General features: G+C 37.9%; 1 long non-coding RNA gene across 1 annotated transcript; it reads left to right on the top strand.

Moving 5' to 3' along the window:
- The first annotated feature begins 2,555 nt into the window (after positions 1-2,555).
- Positions 2,556-4,588, top strand: LOC125498946 (uncharacterized). Its single transcript, XR_007275542.2, has 3 exons — positions 2,556-2,744; positions 3,179-3,418; positions 3,506-4,588. It is a non-coding gene; the product is annotated as an uncharacterized LOC125498946 (long non-coding RNA).
- Positions 4,589-14,417: the final 9,829 nt, after the last annotated feature.

The raw sequence follows: 14,417 nt of genomic DNA, 5'->3' as shown, positions 1-14,417 counted from the left end.
GCCTAGGAGACTGCTTTAGTCCATACAAGGACTTCTATAATCTGCAAACATAACCTTCCACTGCTTGACATTCTTGAAAGCCTCACTTTTATGCTTCACTATAATTACCCAAGTCATTCTTGAATAATCATCAATCATTGACACAAAATACCTGTGATCTCCAATAGATGCAACTCGGGAAGGTCCCCAACAATCAGAATGGATATAATCAAGAGTACCTTTCGTTGTATGAACTGCCTTTGGGAACTTGCTGCGGTGAAGCTTCCCAAACACACAGTGTTCACAAAACTCTAGATCCTGCACCTTGTGCCCACATAGAAGATCCCTTTTTGACCGAATTTACATCCCCCTTTCACCCATGTGCCCAAGTCTCATATGCCATAACTTGGTCAACTCCTCCTTGTGAATATCAGATGATGCAACAGCAGCAGAACCTGTCATAGTAGAACCCTGAAGAATAATAAGGTACATTTTTAATGCCTTTCATAACCACCTTTGAACCTTTATAGACACTCATAACTCCACCTTCACCTTGAAAACTGAAACCCTTGCTATCAAGAAGACTCAAAGATATCAGATTCTTTGTCATTAATGGAACATGCATATAACTTCATTCAAGGTACAGAATGTACCATCATGAGTCCTCACCTTGATAGAGCCTATTCCAACTACTTTGCAGGCAGCATTGTTGGCCATAGAAACATTGCCTCCATCTATCTGCTTATAAGTTGAAAACCATTCCCTGCATGGACTAATATGATACGACGCCCCATAATCAAGAACCCACACATCCCTACAATGTGACTGGCTATTAACTACTAGGGTCAGGTCTTCCTCAGAATCACCTCCAGTTTCTGCCAGAGCAGCAGAACCTTCATTCTTGTCCCGCTGCTTCTTTTTCTTAGGACATTCATTTTTCCAGTGTCCCTTTTCTTTATAGTAATTACAACATCAGTAGTTTTAGGACCCTTAGAATTCGAATTTTTAAAGTTCGTTTTCTTTTTACCAGATTTCTTTTGTCCTTTTCCCCCAGTAACTACTGATCCAGATGCCTGATTCTTTGTACTAGAACCAGATGCTTGATGACGGACCTCTCTAGTATGAAGAGCAGATCTTACTTCTTCTAACGACAGACTATCTTTCCCAACAATAAAAGAATCCACAAAATTCTCATATGATACAGGCAAAGATACTAACAATATTAAAGCAGCATCCTCATCATCTACTTTAACATCTATATTTCGCAGATCTAGCAAGATAGTATTTAGTTTATCTAAGTGATCCCTTAGAGACGTACCTTCCTCCATACGCAGGCTGAACAAATGTTGCTTCAAAAGCAACTTGTTGCTTAGAGATTTTGTCATGTATAAACTCTCTAACTGCAACCACAGACCAGCAGCAGTTTCCTGCTCTGCAACTTCAATAATTATGTCGTCAGACAGACACAACATAATTGTTAAATGCGCCTTTTCCTCCAGAATTTCCATCTCAGCGGTGACTGACTCCGTTGCGTTCTTTGCCAACGGTGCCCACAACCCTTGTTGCTTCAGTAAAGCCCGCATCTTGATTTGCCACAGACTAAAACTATTCCTCCCAGTAAATTTATCAATTTTGACATTCATCCCAGACATCTTTCTCAAAGAGATCAAACACCAAGGCTCTTGATACCAATTTGTTATAACGGATGTGAGAGAGAAACAAATAACGAATTCAAAAACAATAAAAACAGACAACATAATTACGTGGTTCACCAATTTGGCTATGTCCACGGCAGAGAGAGAATATTTTATTGATGATTATGTGAGGAATATAGAGTTACAAATGTTATATAGGCTATCTAAGTCGAATAAACGACATTAGGGTAAATATGAATTTAACCCGTCTAATAACAATTAATGAAAACACGCGTCGAACTACACCCGCAAAACCGCGAGTAGCGGAACTGGCCGCGAGTCGCGGTCAGCTCTCGTCAATTTTGTCCTCGAGTCGTGCTGAAGAACGCGAATCGCCAAATCCTAGATAGCTTGTAATATAACGATTCAAGGCATATTTTCACAAGTGGCCTAGTAGATTATGGTCTATTCGCAAGTAACATTAACACACAAGAAAATTTATCGGAGAAATTCGAGAGAAAAACCACCAAAAAGTACATTTGGCTTTCTATAATGTATATGATACAATAATAAAGTACATGTCATCGTCCTAGAACTTGAATCCCTTCTGATCACACAAGAATTCCTTTACTTGTTGGTTCCTAACTCGTATTTCTCCAAACACTCACATCTTGGATTTCTCTCCAACACTCTATGCTTCTCATCTCATAACATATTATATATATATACATATATATATATATATACATATATATATATATAATATATATATACATTATATATATAATATATATATACATATATATATATATATATACATATATATATATATATATACATATATATATATATATATTGAGATCTTGTGAAAACCATTCTTAAGCTGAAAACTGAAAACAATAAATCTTAGTCGTCGATCTTTCATCGTGCGGACATAAATCAATCAAAATCTAATCTGACCGTTTATCACGCGGTTCATTTGAAACCCATTTTTTTTACCAAAAATTTTCTCTCTTTTCTCCTTTCTTCTCTCTTCTCTCTCTTTCCTTTCTCTTCTGGAACATTTTTCTCTCCTCTAAGCTGAATCTTCTTCTTGTTTGCAGCGTTTTTCATCCTCAATTTATAATTCCAGTAAGCTTTTAATTATTTTTTGGTTTTAGGTTTAGTTTATTTTCGTTTAAAATATTTTTTCTTTGAGTTTTAATTCTTATAATCTCTAGATATGGTGGTTCGAAATTTTTTTGTGAACTTTTTGTTAGATCTAGAAGAGAATTTCATATATTCAAATGAATTTTTGCAAGATTTACTAAATTTTCGTTATATATTGTTTGAAAAAGCTATTTTTCTGTTTTTTTGGAAGTTAATTTTCATATATATTGTTTGGAAGTTAATGTTCTTGAAGAATTTGTTGAAATTCTTATTCTACTTCATCTGGAAGTTAATTTTCTTGAAGAATTTGCTGAAATTCTTGTTCTACTTCATCTAGAAGTAAATTCAATTGAGATTTATTCTGAAATTGATAGAGTTTTATTGAGTTTTCATCTGAAATCTATTGTTGATTGCAGAACCATTTATAATTGCAACAAACAGACAATTGAGTGCGCTTCACCCAGTTTCAAACTTCTGCATCCTCACTTCTGTGATACAATGCCTGTTAATACAATAGCTCGTCAGATTGCTCTTAATGCTGATGGATTGTTTGAGGCAACTGTATTTTCGAGGAAGTATGTTGGACAATGGATATCCCAAATGTATAAGAACTGGGTATTAACTGAGCAAGCTTTTCCTAGAGACCTTATCAAGAGGTACATTACTTAATTTATTTCATAAGGTTTTCTAATTACACAGCTACTACATTAGTAAAAGATTTGGTACCCTGTTGTCTTTTGCAGAGGAATGGCACGCAGTCAGTGACTTGAAAAGCCCTCGTGGATACAAGCTACTGATAGAGGACTACCCATATGTTGTTGATGGGATTAAAATATGGGCTGCAATCATGACTTGGGTTAAAGAGTATTTGTTCATTTTACTGTTGTTCTTTGTAGTGTAAAATCAAGGTTTTCGACTTAACTGCGCCAATCACGAGGTTTTTTAAGGGGCGACGTGATTTACTGGCGAGGACGCGAGTTATCCTCCTCCTTTGGGTTTTGTTTGCTCCTTCATGGTCGGATCTGGAGAACTTCGCGACGGTGTTGTTTGTTTTGGACGGTGATGCTCATGTGTTTTGGGTTAATTAACCAAAAGTTACCCTAAAAGTGGTAATAGTTACACTTATATAAATAAAGCTACCCTTGAAATATGTAGGACTACCCTTAATATAATAAAGTTATCCCAAAATTGATAAAAGTTACCCTAAAAGTGTTAAATGTTACCCTTTATAACCTTGGCATATGTAAAGTCATTCTTAATATAATATTGTTACCCCACAACTGGTAAAAGTTACCCTTAAAATATAGGAAAAATTGACAATAAAGGTCTGAACTATGGGTGATAATTTTTAAAAAGTCTGAACTATTGATTAACCTGTGTAGGTCCCAACTTTAGGGGGTCTTAACTTTTAGCGGGCCTCGACGACTTAAAACTGAAGATTTTTTTTTAAAATCTCACCTAGTTCCTACGTCCCTCCCTCAATTAACCCTTCTGATGTGACCCAAGTTTTACAGTTGATGACCTATTAAGCCAGTTTTAAGTCACTAAGGCCCGCTAAAAGTTAAGACCCCCCAAAGTTGGAACCTACACAGGTTAATCAATAGTTCAGACCTTTTAAAAATTATCACCCAAAGTTCAGACCTCTATTGTTAATTTATCCTAAAATATATAAAAGTTGCCCTTGAAATATATAAAGTTATCCTTAATATAATCTAGTTACCCTAAAACTGGTAGAAGTTACCCTTAAAATATATAAAGTTGCCTTAAAAGTGGTAAAAGTTACCCTGTTTTCAGTTTTCAGATTAAAAGTTGTTTTCAGCGGATCCCACTCCTATATATATATATATATATAAATATATAATATTATATAATATATATAATATATATATAATATATATATATATATATATATTATATATATATATATATATATACTAGCCTTCATATGCACGCGATGCGTGCGTTAATTTCAAAATTTGTTATTCTATTAGATACTCCGTTCGTACTTTATTTATGATTAAACTTAAATATGAAAAAATCAACAGTTAGATGAATTTAGATATATTAATTCGCTAATGTAAAAAAATAAAAAAGGTTGTGAGTGATTGTTAACATTAATTTTTTGTGAATGAATATTGAACAGAGAGAACAAAAATAATGAGTTGGTTTAACTGAATTAAAGAGTATCAAAGGTAGTGAATGTTCAGACTTTTCATATGCACGTTATGTATGCCATCTTTTTTTATAAGGTATAAATATATTGTCCATTTAATTTTTGATTGAAGTATTTGATGCATATACCATTTTAAACTTGTTTTAAATGACAAGTTGGAATGAGAATTTTTAAATGATTTGCTTTTGTAAATTTTTTCATTCCATTAATTAGATCATTAAGGGTATTTTAGTCACTTCAAAAGAGGACAACACACCTCCTCCCTTGACTTATATAATACTAGCCTTCATAATAACGCGATGCGTGCGTTAATTTCAAAATTTGTTATTCTATTAAATACTCCATTCGTACTTTATTTATGATTAAACTTAAATGTGAAAAATTCAACAGTTAGATGAATTTAGATATATTAATTCGCTAATGTAAAAAAATAAAAAGGTTGTGAATGATTGTTAACATTAATTTTTTGTGAATGAATATTGAATGGAAAGAACAAAATGATGAATTGGTTTAACTGAATTAAAGAGTATCAAAAGTAGTGAATGTTCAGACTTTTCATGTGCACGTTATGTATGTCATCTTTTTTATAAGGTATAAATATTTTGTCCATTTAACTTTTGATTGAAGTATTTGATTCATAACCATTTTAAACTTGTTTTAAATGGCAAGTTGGAATAAGAATTTTAAAATGATTTGCTTTTGTAATTTTTTTCATTCCATTAATTAGATCATTAAGGATATTTTAGGCACTTCAAAAGAGGACACCACACCTCCTCCCTTAGCTTATATAATAGATATATATATATATATATATATATATATAACTGCATCATACTACAAATAGACAACTTCTCCCAAGCTAACAATGATACAACTCCATGAATTACGACCCCCAATTCCCAAACATCTAGGGTTGCGTTCAAATAGACTATAAGTGCAAAACATTGAAATAATTGTTACCTATGTAAGACAGAATCCAATTAAATCAAGTCTAATTCCAATTGCTAAGACTAAATTAGCTATACTCAACTCATAAAAAACTTGAACCAAATTTCAATAGTTTAAAAGCCAAACAGGCTCATAAACACCCTAATTTCTACAACCAAACCACAATAAGAATAACGATAAGAATCTTAATAGTTTCAATGAGGGATATGATATGGGAAATTAAGGGTGTGAAAAAAATGAAGCGAAAACACAGGGGATGTCCTTGTCAGTTGTGAATTATGGTGGGTCAATTTATTGAGCAGATAAATACATGCGAGGACCAACATTCTCATGGTATGGCTGCCTCCCATGCATCCCTTTTCTACAGATCATTATTTTACTTTCATTATTTTCTTTCTCTTACAGTCACTTTTTTTATCTGTTTTTTTCCTCCAAAGTAATAAAGAATTAGTAAATTGTTGTTTATTCTCTTCGTTTCATGAAGAAGATTGAAAAAGTTGAAAGAAAGAAAAAAAAAGTTTTTGTAAGAGAAAAAAAAAGGGGAATTAATTAATTAAAGCAAGAGGGGTGGACTGGTGGAGGGTATTGGGCTTTGTGGACAACTTTAGGAGATGGTCCCAAAAAACTTGAAAATGACACCAAAATTATTGTAAAAAAGAAAGCCAGTAATATTAATTGGCTCTCTTTTTATTTCAGAACTCAAAAATAGAGGTGTTATTGCTGATGTATGTGAATGTGATGTTTACAAGATTATTAATTCAAACTTGTATGATCATATAGTAGCTGGTTTTTTTATATCTTTTGAATTAATGGTGGTCCATTTTATATTATGTTACATGTGGTAAGGGGTTGACGTGGCATCCGGCAAGGGGTGGCCATAGCCACGTGGGAATTGTGGTCCAAAAGGATCAAAGTTGCATTTGGAGTAAGCCACGTGACCTCAAGATGCAGCTTCTGTTTGGCCAGGAGAATGCCATCGGCTTTTTTTTTTTTTTTTTTTTTTAGTTTTGCAACCTATCTTTTCCTTATCTTAACTTATTACACCATATATAAGAGTGTGTCAAATCTTATTTTTTGCGAAATTAAATTTATGTGAATTTATAACATGACTTTATTATTTATTATTGGACCTAATTTGAACTTATTTTTTCTTAAGAGAACTTAAAATAAGATGAAAATAACAAAATCGTTTCTCTCGTAAAGAAGGTGTTCCGGAATGGAATAAATATTGTAAAAGTGAACCGGTATCCTTCAATCACGTATGTCGATTTGAGGTCCCGCAAGATAGAACACGTAAACTAACCTCAAGGGTTGATACGAGGAACGCCCCTTCAATGCCTAAGTCAGTAAAGGATAATGAATGGTATAACTCGATGCCCCAATTTCCTAGGCTCTAGCATTTTTTTCTTTCTTTTTGGCCATGGTAGTACCTGGCCCTGTATTGTAACTCTTGCTTTTATGAAATAAAGTGAAACTTTTGCAACTCTCACTAGTGCAAAAAAACCTCTTGTGTCACTTAGTAACAAATGCAGTTTTTACAAAACCGCAGCAGAAAATCAATTAAAAAAATGGAAAGGAATGTTGGGAGAAAAATCTGATGCAGTTTTTTTACAATCTCATGCGGTTTGGCGGATCGCATCAGATTATCTTATTTTTTCTATATAAAAATTAAAGATGGAAGTCTGGCCCATTTTCCTTATCTGTGTGCGTGGCCCATCTTCCCTCAACTCTCAAAATGAAGCCCAACATTTTCTTATAACTTCCTACCATACCCGACCCTATCTCTCCTCCCTAAAATAATATGAAACCCTAACTCCTTCCCCTCTCTCTCTCCTCTCCACTCCTCCCTAACCCTAGCATCTCACTCAGCCACCACTCCCTCTCTCAAACACCCACTCTCAATTGCAATTGCACGTTTTCTTCGATCTACGCAATTTCTCGTCGTTTTCTTCGATCTACGCAATTTGCTTGTCGTTTCTTCGTCCAGTCTCAAATGCTCGTCGTTTCTAGAACGAACCGCCACCAACCGGCATGAGCTGCGCAAGTGAAGCGAACTTTTCGGTTCCGCAACCAACATCCCCTCTATTTTCGTTGTTTCCAGCAAGTCTTTAGTAATTTACGTTTTCTTTTTCCAATTATAGATCTATTTTTTTTTTACGTTTGTTCTTTCATTTTTTTAGGTTTTTTCTTCCTTTTTTTAGGTTTTTTCTTTCGTTTTTTTAGGTTTTTTCTTTCGTTTTTGCAATTATAGTTCATTTGTAATTTACGAATTTTCTTTCTTTTTTTTTTTTTGCAATTATAGATTTAGTTTTTTTTTTTTGTAATTTTCGTTCATTTTCTGTAATTTACATTTTTAGTTAGATCTAGTTCTTTTTTTTGTAATATTCGTTCAGTTTATGTAATTTACGTTTTTTAGTTAGATTTAGTTTTTTTATTTCGTTCATTTTCAATATTGGTTCTGAAGTAATTGTGTAGATTCAATGTACTATACTAGTGTATTTTCAATATTGGTTCATTTTCAATATTGGTTCATTTAGTTATTTCGTTCGTTTTTTTTGTAATTCAATGTACTATACTAGTTTTTTTCAATTAATTTTATAATTGATTCTGAAAATAATACGAAGATATGTTATGTTTTATTCGTTTTTTAGATTTTGTTGGGGTTTGGTTGTGTATAATACCTTGTGCGGTGGTCTTGTTGGTATACAACGCATAAACTACAACAGAGTTGCAGTGCTTTTTTTTTTAATTTTAATTAATAAATGCTATAATCTGATGCGGACATGGACCGCATCAGTTAGTTTTCTTAATCCTGCTGCGAGTCCATCTGATGCAGACCAAAACCGCATCAGTAAGCCCGATTTTGACAGCATCAGATGGGCTTTTTTCCACTAGTGTCTGATTGTTTGTTATTTGCAATATTGTCTCTTTTTCTTTTTGAATATCCAACTGACTTCTATCTCAGATTTACTTGCCTTGTCCAACTAACTGGTTAAGTTGTAAACATTTGTTTGGAGAACTGCTTAAGTTATTAAATGTTTGTTTGTTAAGGCTTTGAATTCTGACTGGCTAAGTCATAATGACTGGTTAAGTCATAACAGCTCGAGTTTGAGAATATTTGACTAGTTAAGTCTCTTTGATTGATTACACAAAATTATCAAACTCTTTTGACTGGTAAAGTCTGGTAGTCTGACTCGCTACAAAATGTGCTGACTAGCTACAATATGCCTTTTGGCTACTACATATGCCCCTATTGCAATTAACAAACATTATACATAGAACCTTTTGAGATTATCTGCATTCCAAGAATTTCAATCGAAATGTGCCGGGTTTGACCACCCTGTTACCTTGTAGAGGTCGTCCCAGTTTGGTCCCAACTTTCCCTTGAGATATGATAGTCTTGTGGCTTCCACTTTTTGGACTACCCAGTCACCGAGTCGGATTGGTCTGGCCTTGACTCGTCGATTGAATTGTCAAAGTTACTCATTGTTTGCACCGAATGGACCTCAGCAATGCATTGCCCCTGGTTTCTGGAAGTAGATCCAAGTCTACAGATTTTTCTTCTTCGCTCTTTTCAAGTTCGTAGAAGGTCATTCGGGGTGAGGGGATACCAACCTCCACTTGAAGGACCGCCTCACTTCCATATACTAAGCTGAAGGGGGAATGTCCCGTTGCTTCTTTGGTGGTGGTCTGGGCCGACCATATGACCCCAGGTAGGTCGTCAACCCATGCTCCTTTGGCATTTTCTAGGGATTTGTTGATTCCCTTGAGGAGGATCTTATTAGCTGACTCGGCTTGTCCATTGGTTTACGGCCTTGATACTGCTGAGAACTTGGTTTGTATTTCGAAGCGAGCGCAGTAATCCCGAGTAGGGCCGCTATGGAATTGTCGCCTATTTTCAGATATCAGTTCCCTCAGCATGCCGAACCTGGTGATAATATTTCTCCATATGAAGGCCTGGACTTGCTTGTCAATTATAGAGGAGAGCGACTAGGCTTCCACTTGGTGAAATAGTCGATGGTGACTATTAAGAACTTCCGCTAACCAAAGGCTGACGGAAAGGTCCGAGGAGCTTCATTCCCCATTTGTTGAATGACAGGACTACATGAATTGTTTTTAGAGGAGTGGTTGGAATCCTGGGAATGTCCAACTGGATTTGGCATGACGGGCCCCTTTTGACTAACTCTTGGGCATGTACCTTCAAGTTGGGCCAGTAGTAACCTGCTCTAAGAGCTTTTCTAACTATGGTCCTTCCCCCTTGGTGACTTCCACAGGCTCCTTGGTGAATTTCCCTAAAGATGTAATCTCCTTCTTTGGGGGTCACACACTTGAGTAGAGTAAGGGTGTGTGAAGGGCTTCGTGTATAGCTGATCTTTGTTCCAGAGAAACCATCCAGATCTATGCGTGACTCACTCGGCATCCTTGTGGTCCTCGGGTAGTATCCCGTCTTTCAAGTATTTGATCACCTCTTTCATCCATGTAGATGTCCGATTCAATACCAATTGCTCTTTGGCATTGATGCTCGGTTGACGTAGTACTTCGCACATAATGGTCTGAGGGGTTGATCCCTCTACTGAACTGGTCATCCGAGCCAAAACATCTTCTTGTTGATTTTTTTGACCTAGGTATGTGGGTGATGCTGAACTAGGATAGCTTTTTAATGAATTCTTGGGTTTTAGCCAAGTACATTCTAATATTGTAATTCCTTGACTTTATACTTGCCTGATACTTGACCCACTATAAGTTGTGAGTCAGATTTTTCTTTGGCTGTTGTGGCTACGACCAGGATGAGAGATTCATATCTGGCTTCGTTGTTAGATCCCAAGAATTCAAACTTGATGGCATACTCCATCTTTTCTCCGACTGGTGGCTTGATTACCAGACCGACTCCACACCCTGTTTTGGTAGAAGAGTCATCTACTGCTACTCCAACCTTCTTATTCACCGACCGGGGACTTGGTGGTGCACTCGGTGATGAAATCTGCCAAGGCCTGACCTTGATTGCACTCCTCGGTTCATATTCTAACCAAAAATCTGCAAGTTGATCCGCCCAATTAGTCATTCGACTAAAGTAGTTCCTATTCTCAATCAACTTCTTGAGTGGCTGACTAGTGAGGACTTTGATTTGGTGAGCTTGGAAGTACGGTTTAAGCTTTCGACTCGCCATTACTAAGGAAAAGACTATCTTCTCTACCTCGTTGTACTTAGCTTTCGCTCCTTGGAAAGCATAGTGGATGAAGTATTGTGTGTTGCTTTTTTTTCTCTCTCGGCTACCAAAACAGCGCTGAGCGCGTATTCTTAAATAACCAAGTAAATGACCAAGGTTTCCCCCGGTAAGGGGGATATCAATTTGGAAATGGTTCATAGATGTGTTTTGAGGGAGGTGAAGGCTTGTTCGACCTCATCATCCCAAGTGAGTTCTTCTATTTTTAGTGCCTTTAAGAAGTGAGGCTCTTATCTGCAAACCGAGTTAGGCGTTGTACCTCTCGTACGTTCTAGGGAGTCTTCATCTCCATCACCGCCTTAATCTTATCGGGATTTGCCTCGATTCCCCTTTCATCCACCAAGATTCCGAGGCACTTACGCCCTTACTTCGAAGACGCACTTCTTCGAATTCAATATCATGCGTAGCACCTCAATGTTCCAAGATCTCTATTAAATTTGAGGGGTGATCCCCCTGAGCTTTGCTTTTGACGATCATATCGTCAACATACACTTTAATGTTTCGACCGAGCTGAGCGTCGAAGATTTTGTTATCTGTTCGTTGATACGTGGCCCCCTGCATTTTTTGAGTCTAAATGGAATCATTTTTTAGTTGTACACCCCTTAGTTTATGACAATGGTGGTGTCGACTCGATCATGTTTGGCCATTGGGATCTGGTGGTACCTCGCATTTGCGTCCATGAAACTTAAGAGAGCATGCCCCGTTGTTGAGTTAAATAGCCTGTCAATCTTGGGAAGGGGGTGCTTATCTTTTGGACAGGCCTTGTTCAGGTCTGTGAAATTCACGCACATTCTCCATGCCCTGCTCGACATTTTAACCAACACCACATGGGCTAACCATTCTTAGTAATGACATTCTTCTATGAACCCTGTTTCAAGCAATTTTTTAACTTCCGCAGTTGGTGCAAAGGTTCTTTCGGGACCCTGGTGTCTCAATTTTTGTTTAATTGACTTGAACCCCTTCTTAATGTTGAGCTCGTGGTACATGATTTTGAGGGGTCGAGTCGGGGCATTTTCGAGGCTTCATAGGCAAGTACATTCTTGTACTTTGTGATTACTTAAATGCTTTCTTTTCTTAGTTGAGGGTCCATGTCTTTGCCCACTCTCAGAGTCCGATCGAGTTTCTCGACAACGACAACTTCTTCATCATCCGCAGCCGGGTGAGGGCTCTCGTATTGCTTAGGGTTTTCAGTGATGTAAACCCTGAGGCCACTTGGGGGCCGATTCTCTTCCCACTTTCTCTTTTTCGAGTCCTCTTGGACGTCGACCTTTTTATTCAAGCTGTTAATATAACATTCTCTTACTGTTTGCTGATCCCCCTTGATCTTTTCGGCCTTACTCTCATCGGCTTCGAATTGCATGAAGAGTTAGTAAGTGGCAATTGCAACTTTGACCTTTTTAACGTAGGCCTTTCCTTTATGGTGTTCTATCGCAGAGGGATGTCCACCACTAGGAAGTCAATAGGTAGGCTTCTTCCCTTGGTCTTTTCTCCCATTTGGGTGGGTAGCTTTATTGATCAGACTACATGTATCGAGTTTCCGCTGAAGCCTATGAGTGAGTAATTGAGGGAGGTGACATCCTTTTCGTTATATTTCAACTTCTTGAGGCATTCTAGTGTGATTATGTCAGCTACTGATCCGCTATCCACTAACACCCTTTTGACTTTTGTGCTAGCCACTTTCAGTTTAATTACTAGGGGGTAGTCATGAGGTGTGTGTAGGGTCCAACTGGATTCTCCAAAGGTCAATATCAGGAAGTCAGGTCGAGGATGGTGGACCTCAAGCACTTGATGCTTGAGACTCTGAAGGTAGGCTTTGCGGGATCAGTTGGTTAGGCCTCTTGATGCAAAACCACCTGCTCTGACCCTAGTGAATCCTTTGGTGTCTCCACTGTTCAACTGACCCACCTTTTGCTGCCTTTCTCCTGGCTTGTGGTCTTGAGGCATCGGTTCATCATGCCTTGATATGTCAGATTATCAAGGGACTTCTTGAGTTCTCTACAGTCCTTGATGGTGTGTCCACACTCTTTGTGGTACTCACACCACTGGGAGGTGGGCAGGGGAGCATGAACTTGTCTTTTATATCCAAGTACATTTCTCTTCTGTTTTTGCTGAACCGGGGCTCATAGCCATGATCGGAGAACCTGTTTGACCCACCTCCCGTTTTTTGTTGTTTCGGTTGGTCTTTTTGTTTTCCTTTTTCCTTTTTTTTCTTGCTTCCATTGTCCGAGTGGCAACATATGGTTACCGCCTGAATGAACCTCTGAGTCATGTTCATTGCCTCAGAAAAAGTTTTAACTTCGTTTTCTGATCTGCCAAGGACCATTTCAACCGATCGGGTTGTAGTTCGGACATTAGGGCGACAAATGCTACTGCGTCCTGAAAATTTGAGACTTTTAGTGATGCTTCATTGAACCTTTTGATGTAGTCGGCTAGGATTTCGTTCTTCTCTTATCTAACTGCCATCACATGGAGGCTCGTCTTCTTTTGCCTCTTTCCTGCTACGAACTGATGAATGAACAAGTCCTAAAGTATTGAGAAGTCGGTTATGATTCTTGTAAGCAGTTCTTGGAAGCAATTTAGGGCGTGGCCCTTGAGTGTAGTAGGGAAGAAGTGGCACCAAGTGGCGTCTCAGCTGGTTTGAACCCTCATCTAAGCTTTGTATGTGGCCATGTGATCGTCCAGGTCGGTTAGGCCCGCGAATGGTTCCATGATTTCTTGGGTGAACATGATGTTGATTGCTCCACTGTTGATCCGAGAGGGCCTAGAATAAGTTGAATCTCCTTGTCCCTCTTGCTGAGAGAATTTGTTGTTTAGAATATATCTGACATCATACCCTTGGTTGAGGCGCTTCTGGTTGAGGAAGTGTCAGGCATCCCCGGGTCTGTGTCTGATGTCGCCTCTAGGGGACTTGGAGACATGAGTCTCTTCTCCGCGGCGAGTGGATTTCCCTTGTGGTGGATCTCTTCCTATCATGCTGGTTGGGTTCGCTCGCTTCATATCATCACCTACTAGGCTGACCATGGGCCGAGCGGGGGTTGTGTTCTTCCCTTTGGGAGAGTACCAAAGCTTATTCCCTAGGGTTGGGCAAAGCACGTCGCTGATGTAGGGTGTTCAGCATATCCATTATGCTGCGTTGCAAGGTTTGTTGGAGGTGAGTAGCTATTAAGGTGATATCTGTTGCAAGCAAGGGTTGAGGGTCGACTAGTTGCAACTGTTGTAAGGGGGTAGGTCGATCACCATTGGATTGCTCTTCGTTAGGATCGATCATCTAGACGGTGGAAGTCCAGTGGCGTGGAGGTGAAGGTACCCG

The sequence above is a fragment of the Beta vulgaris genome, chromosome 6 (genome assembly GCF_026745355.1).
Source record: "Beta vulgaris subsp. vulgaris cultivar EL10 chromosome 6, EL10.2, whole genome shotgun sequence".
In the NCBI taxonomy this organism is placed as follows: domain Eukaryota; kingdom Viridiplantae; phylum Streptophyta; class Magnoliopsida; order Caryophyllales; family Amaranthaceae; genus Beta; species Beta vulgaris.
This window is presented reverse-complemented; position numbering and strand designations above follow the sequence as displayed.